Raw genomic sequence first — 17,198 nt, 5'->3', positions numbered from 1 at the left:
GCAACACAGTGAAAAATACAATGGAAGACCTTTGAATAGCCAGCCATTAAAAACCATTTTAAATTCCCAAAGTCTCAAGGCAGGAGCTTAACAATAAAATACGTGGATCTACGTAAGCAATTGGAGGAAAGACGGTCTTTAAGTGTTGTTGTTGTGTGAAGGTCTCACACCATTAAAATTTCTAAACCATGTCACAACGCTCCAAGCCGAGGTATGGAAGAACGTAAATATCAATACCATCCAGCAATATCAAGTCGAACCAGATTCAAATATGCCATCTTAGCACATAATTTTCCATTCCGTCATGCACAAGTTCAAAATTCCATATGCAACATATTTGCCAATAATTCACCAATCACAAGATTGAACAATTCTTCTGAGATTACCTTTTCTTTTTTTCCTTCTGCTTTGGAGGTTGAAGCACCACCCTGATGGTTGAATCAAACATGAATTTGATATTCTATTGTATTTTTGAATGACACTCTATGTATGCAGAAGCACTAATTTGATTCTTCAACTCTTCCCCTCGAGTAGTTGTTATAGGAACAACAGTTGTTTCGACGTTAGAAATTCGTTCTTCCCATTGAATTTGATGGACCAAAAGGGTTTTCAATCAGGCGATATGGAATATGGCGTAGACAATGATTATGGCAGAGAGCGCAGAAAGGAAAGGACAATTATGCACAGCCTAGGGAGCGCAGAGGGCACAGATAATGTCAGAGATTTGCAGTGTTTAAACAGTGGCAGTGTTTAATGGGCAACCATTGTGGAGGGGGTAGTAGACAGACTCCACAGGGGGTAGTGGACAAACTGCAAGAAAATGGCAGAAGGGAGTTACAAGACTAGAAGGAGATGCCAAAAATGGAGCTGGCTCTGATACCATGTTAGGCCAGGCAGTAACTCCTCAAAACAATTCATATATTTCATTTAGGTTGGTGTTTATTATATACATGAGGGAGAGACTGTTCATTTCATCTCCCGATGACTTATCATAATCTCCATTATTTATTTACATCAATTTTAGTTATTCACCCAATTGTGATGATTAGGTGTCAACAGTGTCCATCACTTTAGTTTGTAGCACAAGCCTCAATGTTATCAGAATTACCATAATTTAATTAACTAAACATTCAAAAATATTAAATTAATTTAGATAGCTATCTCACTTATTTTGCTTCTAAACAATAATCATATTTCTTTGGATTGTAAATTGTAACTTATCTCACTAGTTTTGATTGTTTATAAAATTAAAATTGTATTTTATCCCTTTGCCTATTGGAACTATGAGATGATTTTGAATTGCAAAATGATAACTTTGAATGGGTAAGAAAAAAAAAAAAAATATATATATATATATATATATATATATATATATATATATTATGAATCACGTGAGTACAAAGTTTCTTATATAATTTATTTGAATAACACTAGGTAATTTGAAAATAATACTTGCATTTATGTTTTTCACACTCACACAATAGCAATGTTTATTATGAATCACATGAGTACAAAGTTTTCTATATAATTTATTGAATAACAATAGGTAATTTGAAAATAATACTAGCATTTATGTTTTTCACAATGAAGTAAGCATAGTTCAAATTAGATTGGTTATATATATAGTTTTTACATTTATATATATATATATATATATATATACTGTTTTGGACTTAAATGGTCGTTATTTTCAAGTGAATTAAGTTCTTTTTAGGTTTGCTGAAATATATAAGATGTTTATATAAGTTGTTTGAATCTATAATATTGTATAAAATTTCAACTATAGCTCGCAAACATACCCAATACTTTTTATGGAAATTATGTATTTAAATAAGAGCATAATCACTTATATATATATATAGAATGAATGTATTTATTTTATAAAATCATTCGACTTATCACAATCTTAGAAGGTTGAGTAGGTGGGTTTCTGAAATGGAAAAAAAAAACATAATGTAAGATGTATAACTACATGGAAAGAATTGCAAAAGGATTTCTACAAATAAGACGACATACAAAAAAAGTCCTATTGATTTCTTGATTTATGTCGAGAAATTTTTTAGAAAACCTATGAGTGTCAATCTCTTTCATCCTCCAAAATATAAAAAATTAAATTAAATTAACATTCAAATTTACTAAACTAGAGTAGATAATTATCTGACTAGTTTTGATGATAATAATAATAATAAAAATAATTGTTTTGATTGTGAATTGTAACTTGTCCCATTAATGTTGTGTAACAACCCTGGTTAAAAATCCATGTAAAAAAAATAAGACCACGGTCATTGGACACGTATTCCAAGTTGAACATTGGGAAAAACATCCTAATGGGGTGTCACTTATGGCTAAGGAAATTGGAAAAGGAAATAGAAAAGGCTTTGAAAAAGAAAATGGTATTAATTGACATTTTAATTATGAAAATAATGGAAATTAGGAGAAAAGGCAGGTGAAAGATGGTGGGTTGCATGTGAGGAGGTAAATGAAGGAAAATAATGGAAAATGAATAAAATAGAGGCGTCATTAATAAAAAGGCTTCTGAGGATCAGTTCACAGACTTTTGTTAGTTAAGTTTTGGAGCTCTCCCTATTGTCTCTCTCTGATACTCTTGGACACTTAGAGTTTTCTTCGAGCACTCTTGGAGGAGTGTGACATACTTGGAGTTTTGGAGCAAGAGGGCAAAGGAAGAGCACGAAATAAAAAGAGGACATCAGCATCAACAGCTACAACTGGTTTTGCTTGCATGTACCAAGTTTCATGTATGTTTTCCTCATTAGTTTTGGCATGCATGGAATATGCATGTGGTTTATTAGTCATGATATGTCATTGGCATGGTGGGTTGCTTTGATTGATAGTGGATTTTCCTAACCTTTCCATTTCCTAGATAGCCATGATGGTGTGGGTTCATTTCTTTGTTTTTCTAGTTGGTTCTCATATTTTATTTAGCTTGGGTTGAGTTATTAGTTCCTGGAAACCTCATAACAGCTTGGGTTGAGTTACTAATCCTCGAAGCCTTGGTTGGGAAAATTCTCTGGAAACTCTTGGTGGGTTGAGTTACTAGTCTTGGAAGTTGTTTCTAAACAAATGCTCTGGAAGCTAGGAGCAATTTGTGGGTTGAGTTACTAGTGTTGGAGCCTTGGTTGGAATAAATGCTCTGGAGCCCTGGAAGGCTTGGGTAGAGACCAAATTGGTGATGGTTTGTGATGTCCGACTATGATGTGGAATAATTGTTTGATGGATTGAGGTGGTTTGGCCTCTGGAAATCCTAGATGGTTTTGATTGATGTGTTTTATGAGATCCCACATTCATGTTTGGAATATGGGACAGGGGTGATTGGTTGAAGAGAGATTTGGCTAAGCCAATTTATGGGCGGGTGGAACATAGTAGTCCTATACTGAGTTGGCTTTTTCATTCATTAATAAGAGGATCTTCCCTTGTTTTATTATTTATAAATGTATTGGTTTATATGTGCATTACATGGTTGATGTATCCTTGATATTTCTATTGTTATTATGTTGCTCATAAGCATGTATTATGACATTGATGATGTATGGCTCTCCTCAACTTTTAATTTATAAATGAATGAACACTGTATCTGGGGAAAATTTTAGGGGCTAATATTCGCAAATAGGATAATTTTCCATGCTTTTTCTAAAAAAAGATTCACCAATTCCCATATTTTCCTAAAAATGATTCGCCCAAATTTTATAAGAAAAAATACTTTACCTTAAAAGTCGCCAAAATTTTATAGAGCCTATATAAAATCATTAGAAGTTTGAATATTTTTATTGAAATATCATGAAACATTTTATAGTTTGCATATTATGGATTAGTAACATTCGCCAAGGTTTCTAATCTTTAAGATAAATTTCAATCCTTAAAATTTTCCCTGACTGTTTGTATCTACAGCCTTATAGATGATAATGTAGCTAATGTCATCCTTAAATTTTCCCTCACTCTTTGTATCTATGGCCTAATAAATGATAATGAAGCTAATGATATAAGGGAACAATTCTTCTTAGCGATTCTGAGATAAGCATGAGATCCATATGCTCATATATGTTGTTTAAACTTGTAGATTACATATTTGTGACATGTTTGACGAAATGCATGTCATGGCTAGTAGGGGTCCAGATATGTCATTGCATGTGTATCATTATTTTTTTGTTATATTTTCATTCTAAAAGTGTCATGGAGTTTTAAGTAGTGACTTGGGCTCTAGGCCTAAAAAAGTAGCACAAAACGCAGAGTCGCAGGCACAGGTTTGAGGAGAAAATTCCCTAGACACGTGCATACCCATGTTGTGGGAGCGTCCAGAACCTCCCAGGCACACCCTTGCCCATATTAAGGTAGCGTCCAGGGGTTTGATGCACAAAAATTTTAGTGGGACTCAAGGGCTAGTTACCTGAGTGGTTGGGATGGCTCCTAGGAGTTATGTTGCTAATGTGGAAGGTTTGTGTGATGTGTTCTGTTAGTTCCACTTCCTTAACTGACACAAAGGGAGTCGAATCATATCATAGTAACTTCTCATCACACTTTTACCTTGGTTGGTTGGTTACTTGGGTAGATGTGGGAGGAGGGTGTTACAGAGTGGTATGAGAGCATGGTTCACCCCTCGTACTGGATGGGTGATGTGTTGGTCATCCATTCATGTTGGTTGCATATGTGTTCCTTATGCTTGTAGTCCATGTGCTTGTTTCATTTTCATGGTGTTGATCATGGTTGTAGTGATGCCGCCATGTGAAGGTTGATTGTGTTTTTGTTGGGATGCATTTGTCACGAATGCATGTTGGTTGTATGTCCACTTGTTATACATGTCAGTGGCTATATGTTGTCGTGCATGCATTATCATGGTTATGGTTATGCATATATGGTAGGTCAGACATGCATTGTGAGGTCATTGTATGCAATTAGGTCATCATGATGTTACTAGTATGTTATGATGCTAATGAGTTGGTTGAGATACAGCAGGAGATGAAAACTATGAGAGTGAGGTTGCAACACTAGACTTTGGGGTAAGAGAAGATCATCAAACATTTATTGTAAGTTTGTCATACATGTAGGTTAGTCAATGGATTACATGTTTTTCATTCTATTGATGTTATCTTTACATACATGATAGATACTAGTTGATTAGTGTAGTCATGTGCACATGTGTCACATAGTCATGAATGATAGTAACATGTGGTTGTATGAATTTCTAATTTTTTTTTATGTTACATAAATTGATGATTATGTTATATGTTGTTGATGAGTACGTTATATGTATAACTTCTTGTTGTCGTATTCTAGTAACTTGATGCTTAGGGTTATTAAATTAAGATCTTGATGTTATATGTATCATATTAAATTGGATTGGCCTATATAAATGGTTAGGGTTATGACATTCAGGTATGAGTCGACTTATTTGTGACACTGCATTGTACTAATCTAGACTGATTGTACATATGTGATTGTTATGCATGAACAACAAATGTTTATGAGCTTAGGATGTGAACATGTTAGTTAGATACCATTATGGATATCATGACCTTATTTATGGTTGAGTTGATATGTTGTGAAGTTATATCATGCTAATATAGCTTGATTGCGCAGACAAGATAGCCTCTCCTTAGATACATTAATGTATGAGTTGGCTTAGGTCGTATATTTGGTGCTTCACTGTTTGATTATGTTGTCTATTTTGTGTTTGAATGTCTGGTGTCTATTATGCCATCTAGTTGATTTATCTAACATGGTACATTTATATTTTATTTGAATTTTTCATTAATTGCATGATATGAGTATGTGTCTATAAGATTGCATGAAGAAATGATCTTGTTTTAAGATGATCCTACTAACACATATGTGTAGAGATAATTGAGATGTACTGGAGTGTAATAGGTAACAGTTGTAGCATTATATCTAATGACTATGAGTTGACTATGGATTATGACATGATTGTTAGACTTGGTAAAGGTTGATTTGAAATTGATAGATATGATTGTCTTGATATTTGGAACACATGGTTGACATGTGTAAACAGTTGCAAGAAACATGCTTGGTATTAGCATGAAAGGGTAATAGTTTATGTGTTTACATAACTAACAGTTGGATGATGTGATTGTACATAGTAAGACTCGATTGCAACAAGTTAAAAAGGTAAAAGAAATGATTTGGGTAAGAATTCCTTTGGCCATGCTTGGAAACCATAATTCCAAACAAATGAGTGCTTTGCATACAAGAAGTCTTCTTAACCCTTATTTTGTCTTACATTATGTGGATATGTGTTATATTCATGAACATGTATTTTACAGGTATATCAACTAGTTTCTAGTTATAGTTGGATCCGTCAAGGAATTGGAGTCCCTTGAGAGATGGCATGGACATGTTCAGTTACATGGAAATGTGCTTGGCACAACTAGGTAAGGTAACCATTGTATCATTATGTTTATTTATGCACTGACAATTATGTGTTGATGATAGTATGATGCAAGGAATTCCATGGCAAAGAGGCTTCCATGAAATCTTGAAGAAGTCTGAGGTTGATATTTCCCTTGGAAGCACTAGGAACTAGGGGGATTGAGTCATAGTGTTTGTTTCTAGTCTTGTTCTTATGATCTTTTGTGATTTTTTGCACTTGATTTCTAGTTTTGATTGTGTCTAGTGCATGGCGATACCACTTAGTTTTTGGTGTCATATTGTTATTGATTTTCATGGGTTTCTTATTTTTTATTCTTATCTTTATTTTTAAGTTTTAAGTCTTGGGAATTGGTTGGGAAAGAGGAAAGTTAGTGGAGCTTGAGGAGAGTTGTGTGGTACCCAATAAGTAATGGAAGGCTTAGATGAATTTTGTGCATGTATAAGGGCATTTGAATGCAAGAGAATGACATTCAGTTGATTTGGTAGGGTCCATTGGGATAAATGAATGATGGAAGAACAATCATGAGAAAGGTAGTAGGAAAGGTAAAGTGAAGTGACTTGAGGTGTCAAATGCCTTGGCTATGTTGGGAATGATGTTCTCAATGTTGTGCATGTTGTGAACATATAAAGGGAGTTCTCTTAATCTTGACTTTATGGTATCTAGTAATTATGTTGTGATCATGATTGTGTTGATGTCTATATATGTATACATGTATGTATGTATGTACATTGTTATCTGACAAGGTCATCATGGATCATGATTTTTTTTGTGCTAATGTTTATATGTATACATATATGTATGCATTTCATTATCTGACAGGGTCGCCAAGGATCATTCTTGTGGAGAAACGATTGCTTATGTAGATGAATGGCGTGAAGAGGTTCCTGGTTTATGAGGAATCAAGTAGGAAGAGTAGCCATGAAAAGTATAGGAGTTCAATATCATGTGGATATGAATTGATATTGTATGCTTGTATTATGCTTATGTTTATGTCATGACAAGTAATGTTAACATATACATCAGTAGAATGAAAACAACCTGGTCTGTGACATGATAGGATAAGCATGGATGGCAAAGAGACACTGGAAGCAAGGTTTCTTGGTAGAGATAGTGTCATTTTGGATGTGTGGTACTATTGTTATGCATATGTTGTATATTTTGTACATGTTGTGTCTGTGATGTTATCTGTATGTAGTGTTGTGCATATATAGTGTGTGTACATGTTGTTCATGTAATGTTATGTATAGGGTGATACAAAGTTTTATGAAACGAGCTCACAAAAGGATAGAAAAGATAGATCAATGACTTAAAAATCAACCTCTTCGAGGGGGCAACCTTCTTTGCATTACACAAGTGAACAATTATTAGATGATACAAATGACAAGACCTCCTTTCTATATATAGGAGTCTAAGGGGTCATAATATAATTGGAGCTGACATAACAATAATAATGTAAGGGCACAACAATAACAATAGTGAGCTTTTATGGGGCATAATAATAACAATATGGGGACTACATGGGCACAACAATATAATAAGGGGGTTGCACTAATAACAATAAGGGCTACACTAGTAGTATAGGGACTTAACATGCCCCTCTCCTTCAAAAAGTGTTGTCCTCAACGCTGGAGTAGTTCTGGATGCTTTTGTATAAAATTCTCATCCTCCCATGTGGAATCTTCAGTGGTAAGTTCTTCCACTTGATGAGACACTCTAAAATTGATAAATTTCATAGCTGTCAGGTTCTTGTTTCCGTGGTTGTTTCAGGTTCCAATATGATTTTTCATTCCTCATCAAGTTCTGACAATATTGTTTGAACTAGGAGCTTCTCACCTATAACCTTCTTTAAGCATGAAACATGGAAAACTGGGTGCACTCGGGAAGATACATGAAGCTCGAATTTGTATGCCATAGTACTAATCTTTTGTAGCACCTTGTACAGACCATAATACTTTGGTGATAATTTATTATCCTTCTTAGCTTGCTCAAGGAACATTTGTTTGTATGGTTGTAGTCATAGAAATATCCAGTCAGCTACATCAAAACTTCTTTCGCTACGATGTTGATCTGCATGTTGTTTCATTTTTTTTTGCACGAAAGTGAGGTTATCCTTTAAGAGTTTGAGAACTTTTTGTTGATGTTTGATGTGATCCTCCACTACTTTAACCTTATAATTTTCTTTTAAAGATGATGTGATGAATGGTGGATGATATCCATAAAGTGCCATAAATGGGCTAATTTTTGATTCCGTATGGAAGGAAGTGTTATACCACCATTCAACTGGGGGAAACCACTTGACCCATTACGTATGTTTATCAGATACAAAGAAACGAAGATATCCTTCCAAAAATTTGTTCACAATGACATTTTTCCCATCAAATTCAGGATGATAAGATGAGTTATGAGCTAGCTGAGTACCCAAATATTCCACCTCTTGTACTTCAAAGAAATAATTGGAGATTTTTGCATATAATTGTTTCTCCTCCAATAGTTTTAGCACCCTATCAACATGTCGAACATGATCCTTCCAAGACTTGATGTAGATTAGTATATTATCATAAAATACTAACACAAATTTTCTAAGGGTTTGAAAATGGAATTCATCAAACCTTGAAATGTAGGTGGTGTATTGGTAAGGTCAAAAGGCATGACCAAAGTTTCATAATGACCCACATGAGTTCTAAATGTTGTCTTTGGATTGTATTCAATATTCATTCTAATTCGATGATACCCTGAATGAAGATCCAAATTGGTGAAGTAAATTACTCCATGTAATTCATCCAATAATTTATCAACGAAAGGAATGGGAAATTTATCTTTAATAGTAAGCTTGTTGAGCTCCCTATAATCCAGACACGTGCACCACGATCCATCCCTCTTGTGTACCAATACCACTGGAGCAAAGAAAGAACTTTGACTAGTTTGAATTATACCAACCACTAGGATTTCTGCAACCATATGTTCAGTTTCACTCTTTTGGGCATATGGATATCTGTAAGGCCTGATGTTTGGGGAAACACATCCTGGAATCAAATGAATAGCATGATCATGATCACGGATAGGTGTGAGGCCTTTGGAAGTCTCAAATACCTTGGAATGATTGCCCAAAACATTTTGGAGATCTGGAGAAATAAATTATTTTGAGGTGGGTACCTCTAGTGAACATAATTGTGAAATTTCACCTTCTTTTTCTTTATTTAGAAGCTTAGTCATCCTGTTAGAGCTTATTATCTTTCCCGGTTTCTCTGCAATACCCATTAATTGAACCTCCTTTCACCTGCAAAAAAAATTCAAGAAAATTTCTTGAAAATTAAAAGCTATCGTACCCAAAGATCGTAGTCATTGAACTCCTTGTACAACATCCACACCAACCATTGGAATGGAAAGCATTGGACTATTCAAGAAATATTCTCCCATGGATAGCTTAATATTATGGAACTTTCTAGAGCAATTTATGGTTCCTCCATTTTCAACCCTTACTTGACACTCTGGTGCTAGATATAGGAAGCAATTTAATTCCTTGGCTATCTTACAACGAATAAAATTATGGGTACTACCAAAATCAATCAACAATATTACCTTTTTCTTCTTGATATGTCCTTCTATCTTGATAGTTTGAGGAGTGGTCATTCCGGCCAATGCATTACAAGATATGGTTTGATTCATTTCTTCTTTCTCTATCATTTGTTCCAGGTGTATATCCTCTTATTTTGACATTTCTTATTCCTTTTCTTCCTCCTCTTCACAATCTATGTAAAATAATTTATTCTCGGCACACTTATGAACTTTAGTGTAGTTTCTATCACAACTATAAAAAATCCCTTTTGCACTTTTTTATTCCAATTGTTGGGGTGTCAACCTTGTAGGTTGTGGAAGGCTAAGGGAAACAACACTTTCATCCTTATAGTTGTGAGTGGTAGGCTTCCCTGTTGCCATAATTTTGATTTCCATTTTTCTTGCCAACTTGAATGCCTTCTCCAATGAGTCAGGTTCCCAAAGGCGAACTTCATGTTGGAGGTTATCCTTTAAAGTACCTATGAACACATCAATCCTATGCTCCTCTGGAATATATTTTACCCTTATATTCAATTTTTGGAAGTCCTCAATGTGCTCCATCATTGAACCCTTTTGTTGGAGGTTTATCAATTGTCTAAAAAAAGTGTTGCTTTTTGTATCCTCATAATGTGCTATTATTTCTTTCGTAAAAATTTCGCAAGTGACAATTTGTTTATGAGAGAAAAGCCATCGATACCATACAAACTGATTTGGTTCCAAATATAAAGTTGTAATGCATACCTTTTGTGTGTTTTGCACATTATGGAGATTGAAATATCGCTCCATCTGTAGTATCCATGTTACAAGATCCTTACCATCAAACTTCTTCATATCGATCTTTGGAACATGGTGGGTCTTCAATCCAACATTAAAGTGTTTGAAATCATGATTAACATTTCTTTTGTTCTCATCATGAGTTTCCTTTACTACCCTTTTACCATTAGTGAGCATTTCTTGTAGCAACTTATTCAAATATATCTTCAAATATTTCATCTTAGCTTCCATGCCATTCATCTTAGCTTCCATGCCATCCATCTTAGCTTCCACGTGATCCATCTTAGCTTGCACACCATTCATATTAGCTTCCACACCATTCATCTTAGCTTCGGCTACCTTTTGTGAGAGTGAAATTTGTAGCACTTTGTCTGATAATTTTGATATATCATGTTGTATTTCTTCCTCTTCTGCATGAGTCATGCTAGAGCTTTCAAGTTGCTTACTAGGTGTTTCCATTTTCTTTCTTTGAGGCATAAATTAATGATAATTATGCTTCACTATGCCCTTTGAACTTCAACCTAATTTTTCAACCCAAACCTATGCAAAATTTTAAAAAGACTACACACCTTTTTTCGCTTTGTAGAAGTGTGATATTGAATCTGTGGTATCTTTGTAATTGTGGATCTCCAAGGTCTCATATTTAGTACTGTTTTAGCCCTCTGAGTCCTCTTTCCAATGTGATTAGTCTGATCAAAATTGGATTCTCCAATAAAGAGTTTCTCCCAATCTCCCACGATGACCTAATTATATAATTTTTCAGTAGAGCGAACTTGCACGATATGCCACATGTCACTATTTCGACCTTCAGATTTGAAAAAGATATACATAAAACTACAGTCCAATCTCATTCTATAACTTCTTGTGAAATTTCAATCTGATGCTCAGAGAAAGTTATGACGATTTTCCCAAGGTCACCTGTTTGGAATGTAATTCGGGAGTCTGCAAACACCCTAACTTCCTCAGATCATATCTCCAAAAATATAGTGAGACAAGATCTGAAATTTGGACCCAAGGTTTATAATGATTTCGGCTCAAATGGGTTTTTTTTAGCTTTGGAAATGTCTTAGAAAAAAATTATAGCGAAAATTCCACGATGACCTGTTTGGAGTAGCAAAACCCTAGAATCCAAAGCTCTGATACCTAATGTTATGAAACCAGCTCACAGAAGATTAGAAAAGATAGATCAACGGCTTAAAAATCAGCCTCTTCAAGGGAGCAACCTCTACATTACACAATTGACAATTCTTGGATGACACAAATGACAAGACCTCCTTTCTATATATAGGAGTCTAAGGGGTCATAATATAATCAGAGTTGACATAACAATAATAATGTATGGGTACAACAATAACAATGGTGGGCTTCTAAGGGACACAATAATAACAAATGGGGACTACACAAGCATAACAATATAATAATGGGGTTGCACTAACAACAATAAGGGATTACACTAGTACTATAGGGACCTAACAGAAATAGTGTTGTGCGAATATTGCATATTCAGTGTTGGGTATAGATGATGCTATGTACATGTTGGATATATAGTGCTGTGTACATAATGTGTTGTGCGTGTGATGGATATGTTGTGTTCTATGCATATGGTGATCTGTGCATGTTGGATATGCATTGTTGTGTACATAGGGTGCTATGTACATGTTGTATATGCAATGTTGTGTACATATGGTGTTGTGTGCATGTTGTACATATGGTGCTATGTACATATGGTGTTGTATGCATGATTGCACAAGTGGTGTTGTGTAGATGTTGTACATGTGGTGCTATGTGAAACTGGTGTTGTGTACATGTCATGCATATGATGTTGTCTACATGTGGTGTCATGTATGTGTTGCATAAGTGGTGTTATGTATGTCTCGGATTGTGTACACATTATGCAAGTGGTATGATGTACATGTTGCTTTGTGTACATGTTGTGCAGGTGGTGTCGTGCACATAATGTTGTGTACATGTTGTGTAGGTGGTGTTGTGTAGGTGGTGTTGTGTATAGGTGATGCTGGTGTACATGTGGTATTATGTGCATGTCATACATGTGTTGTGTACATGTGATAATATGTATGTGCACTGTGTATTCATGGTATCGTGACATGTGTATTCCTTGTGTTGTGCTCTGTGTAAGTATATATATTGGGTTGTACATCAGGTGTAGGTGTATGTATTACGTGGTGGTTGTAACAGCCCTGGTGAAAATTCCATGTAATAAAAGTTAATAATATTAGGATATTCTTGTAAATTCCAACAAATAAAGAGAAAATAATAACCACAGTTGATGGGACACTTATTTCAAGTTAAATGTTGGGTAAGACATCCTAGTCTAGGTGTTCATTTGGTTATTAATGGCTAAGGAAATTGGCAAAGGCAATGGCGAAGGCTTTGGAAAGGAAAAATGACATTTTTGGCACACTTATTTATGAAAATAATGGAAATTAGGAGAAAATGGAGGTGAAGGGTCAGAGGTTGCATGTGAGGAGAAAAATGAAGGAAAATAATGAAAAATGAAGAAAATAGAGGCCTCATTCATACAAAGGCTTTTGAGGATTAGTTGGTAACCTTTTTCTAGTTTAGTTTTGGAGCTCTCTCATTATTCTCTCTCTCTCATACACTTGGATACTTAAAGTTTTTCTTGAAGCACTCTTGAGTGTGTGGCATACTTGAATTCTTGGAGCAAGAAGGCAAAGGGAGAGAAAGAAAGCATAAGAGGACATTAGGATCAACAATTGCAATGGATTTTGTTTGCAGGTACCGAGTTGCATGTATGTTTTCCTCACTAGTTTTGGCATGCATGACATATGCATGTGGTTTTTTGGTTGTGATCTATCATAGGCATGGAGGATGGCCGTGATTTATAATGGATTTTCTATCCTTTCCATTTCCTTGATAGTCACAGTGATTATGGATTTGTTTTCCTTTTTATGTTTCGATTGGCTTTCATGTTTCCTTAGCTTGGGTTGAGTTATTAGTCCTAGAAGCCCTGGTTGGACAAACACTCTAGAAGCCCTGTAACAACTTGGGTTGAGTTACCAGACTTGGAATCCTTGGTTGGAAAAATGCTCTGGAATCCCTTGGTGGGTTGAGTCACTATTCCTGGAAGCCCTAGTCGGACAAACGCTTTGGAAGCCTGGTAAAAGTTGTGGGTTGAGTTACTAGTCCTAAAAGCCTTTGTTAGACAAATGCTCTGGAACCCATGGAAGGCTTGGATAAAGACCAATCTGATGATGTTTTTGTGACGTCTGATCATGAGGTGGATGACCTCTAGAATCCATAGATGGTTTTTAATTGATGTTCTCAATGAGATCCCACATTCATGCTTGGAATATGGCATGAAGGTGAATGGCTGAAGAGAGATTTGGCTTAGCCATACTATGGTCGAGTGGAATGTGGAAGTCCCATCCCAAGTTTGGATTTTGCATCATCAATACGAGGTTATCTCTCCTTGTATTTATATGAGTGTTATATTAGATTGTATCTGCTTTATATGGTTGTGATTTCATTGGTATTTCTGCTGGTACTATGTTGGCTATACACGTGTTTTATGACAGTAGCTATATATGGCTCTCATCATGGTTTTACTTGTAAAAGAATGATCAATGTATCTATGACCTAATGGATGAAATGGTAGTTAATATGTTGAGGCATCAATGTCTCTTAGCGATTCTCAGCTAAGTATGAGACCCCTATGCTTAGATCTGTTATTTACACTATAGATGGCATATTCATGATATGTTTGACAAAATGTCTATCATGGCTAGTAGGGGACCGATCAAGGTCTCACTCAAATGATTGCATTTTACTATCATTTCCTTGTTATTTTATTGTTATGAAGATGTGATTAAATTCTAGGCATTGACCTGAGATTTGGGCCTAAAAAGTGGCTCAAATCTCAGGAACCCTGGCACAACACTATGCAAAAGAGTCCTTGGATACTAGCTTGCAGGCCTATGAGAGCGTCTAGAGGTCCCTAGATGCTGAAATTCCCATAGCATGATAGTGTCTAGAGGCCAAGTGGTCCAAAAGCTTAATGGGACCCATGGGTTGGTTGGCAGAAAGGTTGGATTAGTTCTTGAGGGGCGTAATGCTAATGTTGAATGTTTGTATGGTGTGTTTTTGTTGGTTCCACTTCTGTAACGTGACTTAGGAGGTTGAATCATATCATAGTGGTCTCTCGTTGCATGTTTATCCCGGCTGGCTGGTTGCTTTGGTAGATATGCGAGGAGGGTGTTACAGAGTGGTATCAGAGCACAGTTCACCCCTGAAACTGGATGGGTTGTGTGTTGGTCATGCATGCATGGTAGTTGCATGTGTGTCTCTTACACTTGCATTCCATGTGCTTGTTGCATTTGCATAATGTTGATCATGGTTGTAGCGATGTCGCCTTGTGGAAGTTGATGTAATTATTGTGTGATGCATCAACGTGAATTTATGATTGGTTACATGTTGTTGTATATCGCTTACTGTATCATTTTTGTATACTTGGTTACATTCTCGTATATTTGGTTACATTCTTGTATGCTTGGTTACATGTGTTATTCTTGTAGGTTTGGTTACAATTATTGTTTGTTTATGCTTGATGACATGTGTATGGTTGGTTACGCATTGCTTATGCATGTTGATGTTTGCATGTGGTCAACTGTACAGTGATGTAGTGGTTGTTGATAACATCATCCATTGATGACTATACCCTAGTCAACATGATGGTTGCATGGTTACATGCTTATGTGTTATGTTTCTATATGCTATCATGATTATGTTATACATGTATCACGTTGATTTGTTGATCTTGCAGATTAGGTATCCTCCCTAAGATATACTAAGGTATGTTTTTTTATTGTGATTTGGTTTAGTTGAAATGATATACCTTACAGGAAGAAATATCAAATGGCTGCAAAGATGGTAGACTACAAAGACTCTCCATATGAATTAGAAGAGTAGTATGGTGTTGGGAACTCTTCTGATTTGGTAGATACACTGAGAAGCTTAAAGGAAGAAATAAGGAGTTGTAAGGCAGATAATGACAGAATCACATAGGCACAGGAGAAACTAGTAGAGGTAAATGCAATGATACTTCAGAGTTTATCGGATTGGTAGTGACAAGGACCACTTTAGATCAGCCATGAGTAGGAGGAAAAAAATAATGGGGCATATGGTAGTAGGTCACATGGTGGTCACAGGTCAGATAGTGATGACATGATCATAGATGGAAAATTTTTGGACACTTCGGATAGGAGGAGGGATAGACACAGGTACCATTCTGGTTTCGGTTCTGACAGGCATGATGATCAATATCATTATCATCCTTATAGGAGGAGTGATAGGGGATACTTGCTAGATGAGTTTGAGAAAGAAAAGCCACCTACGTTTGATGGAGATAGGAAGAAATCGCAGGATGCAATGGTATGGTTTCTTGGTATGAAGAAGTTGTTTAGGTTTTCACGGTAATTCGAAGAACATGAAAGCTACATTCATTCTCAAAGGTAAAGCAGACTTTTGGTGGGAGGATGTGAAGAATATCAGAGGTATACATGAGAAGGATTTGACTTGGAATGAGTTTGATCGACTATTCAAAATGAATTACCTATCAGAGAGATACTTTGATGACAGGGTAAAGGAATTCTATGAACAAAATATGGGATCTATGACAGATGATGAGTACACTAGAAATTTTTTGGAGCTACTGAGTTATGTGCCTTACCTCAAGGAGGAGAAGGCCAAGATTTAGAGATTCACTAATGGGTTACAAATGAAATTCAAAGATAGGATTGAGTTTGATGAGCCTAGATCATTGGAGGAGGCCATCTAGAAGCTAAATCATTGCTATGAACAATGGAAGCTTGGATCTGAGACTAAGCCAGACTGGAAGGGAAATGAAAAGAACAAAGGAATATGGGACAAGAAGTGAGTAAGACCACAGGATTCAGGTAATAAGGAGAATGTTACACCACCTAAGAGGTTCAATGCAAGATAGGGACATCAATCTGAGGAGTAAAAAAAGGATGTAGGTTGGATGCCTATAGAGTGTTGGACTTGTGGCAAAGATCATCGCAGGAGAGACTGTCCACAGAATTAGGCTGGTAGGCCTCAAATATATAGTGCATAGGATGCACAGACCTTTGGGGATGTTGGTCAGAGTGTTCCTCATATTTGTGCATCATTGGATAACAAATAGACAGACTAGTAGGCATCTATCATGAAGATGGATGGTAATATTTGTGATCAAGTCATTTCTATTTTAATTGACTGTGGATTTAATTATAGCTATGTTAGTCCTAACATGGTGGATAAGTGTGGTTTGAGTAAGGAACTTCATGCACAATATTGGTCAGTGTAGTTGGCTACAGGTATGAAGAAGTGAGTTCATCATTGGGTAAGAGATTGTGCATTTGATTTGAATGGTATACCTACTACAACACATTTGAATGTATTACTGTTGGGATCATGCACCATGTTCTTGGGC

This window comes from Pinus tabuliformis, chromosome 4_1 (genome assembly GCF_031772625.1).
Source record: "Pinus tabuliformis cultivar Carrire ecotype Pingquan chromosome 4_1, CPIR1, whole genome shotgun sequence".
NCBI classification, from domain to species: domain Eukaryota; kingdom Viridiplantae; phylum Streptophyta; class Pinopsida; order Pinales; family Pinaceae; genus Pinus; species Pinus tabuliformis.
The sequence above is the reverse complement of the archived record's forward strand: the minus strand, read 5'-3'. Positions refer to the sequence as shown.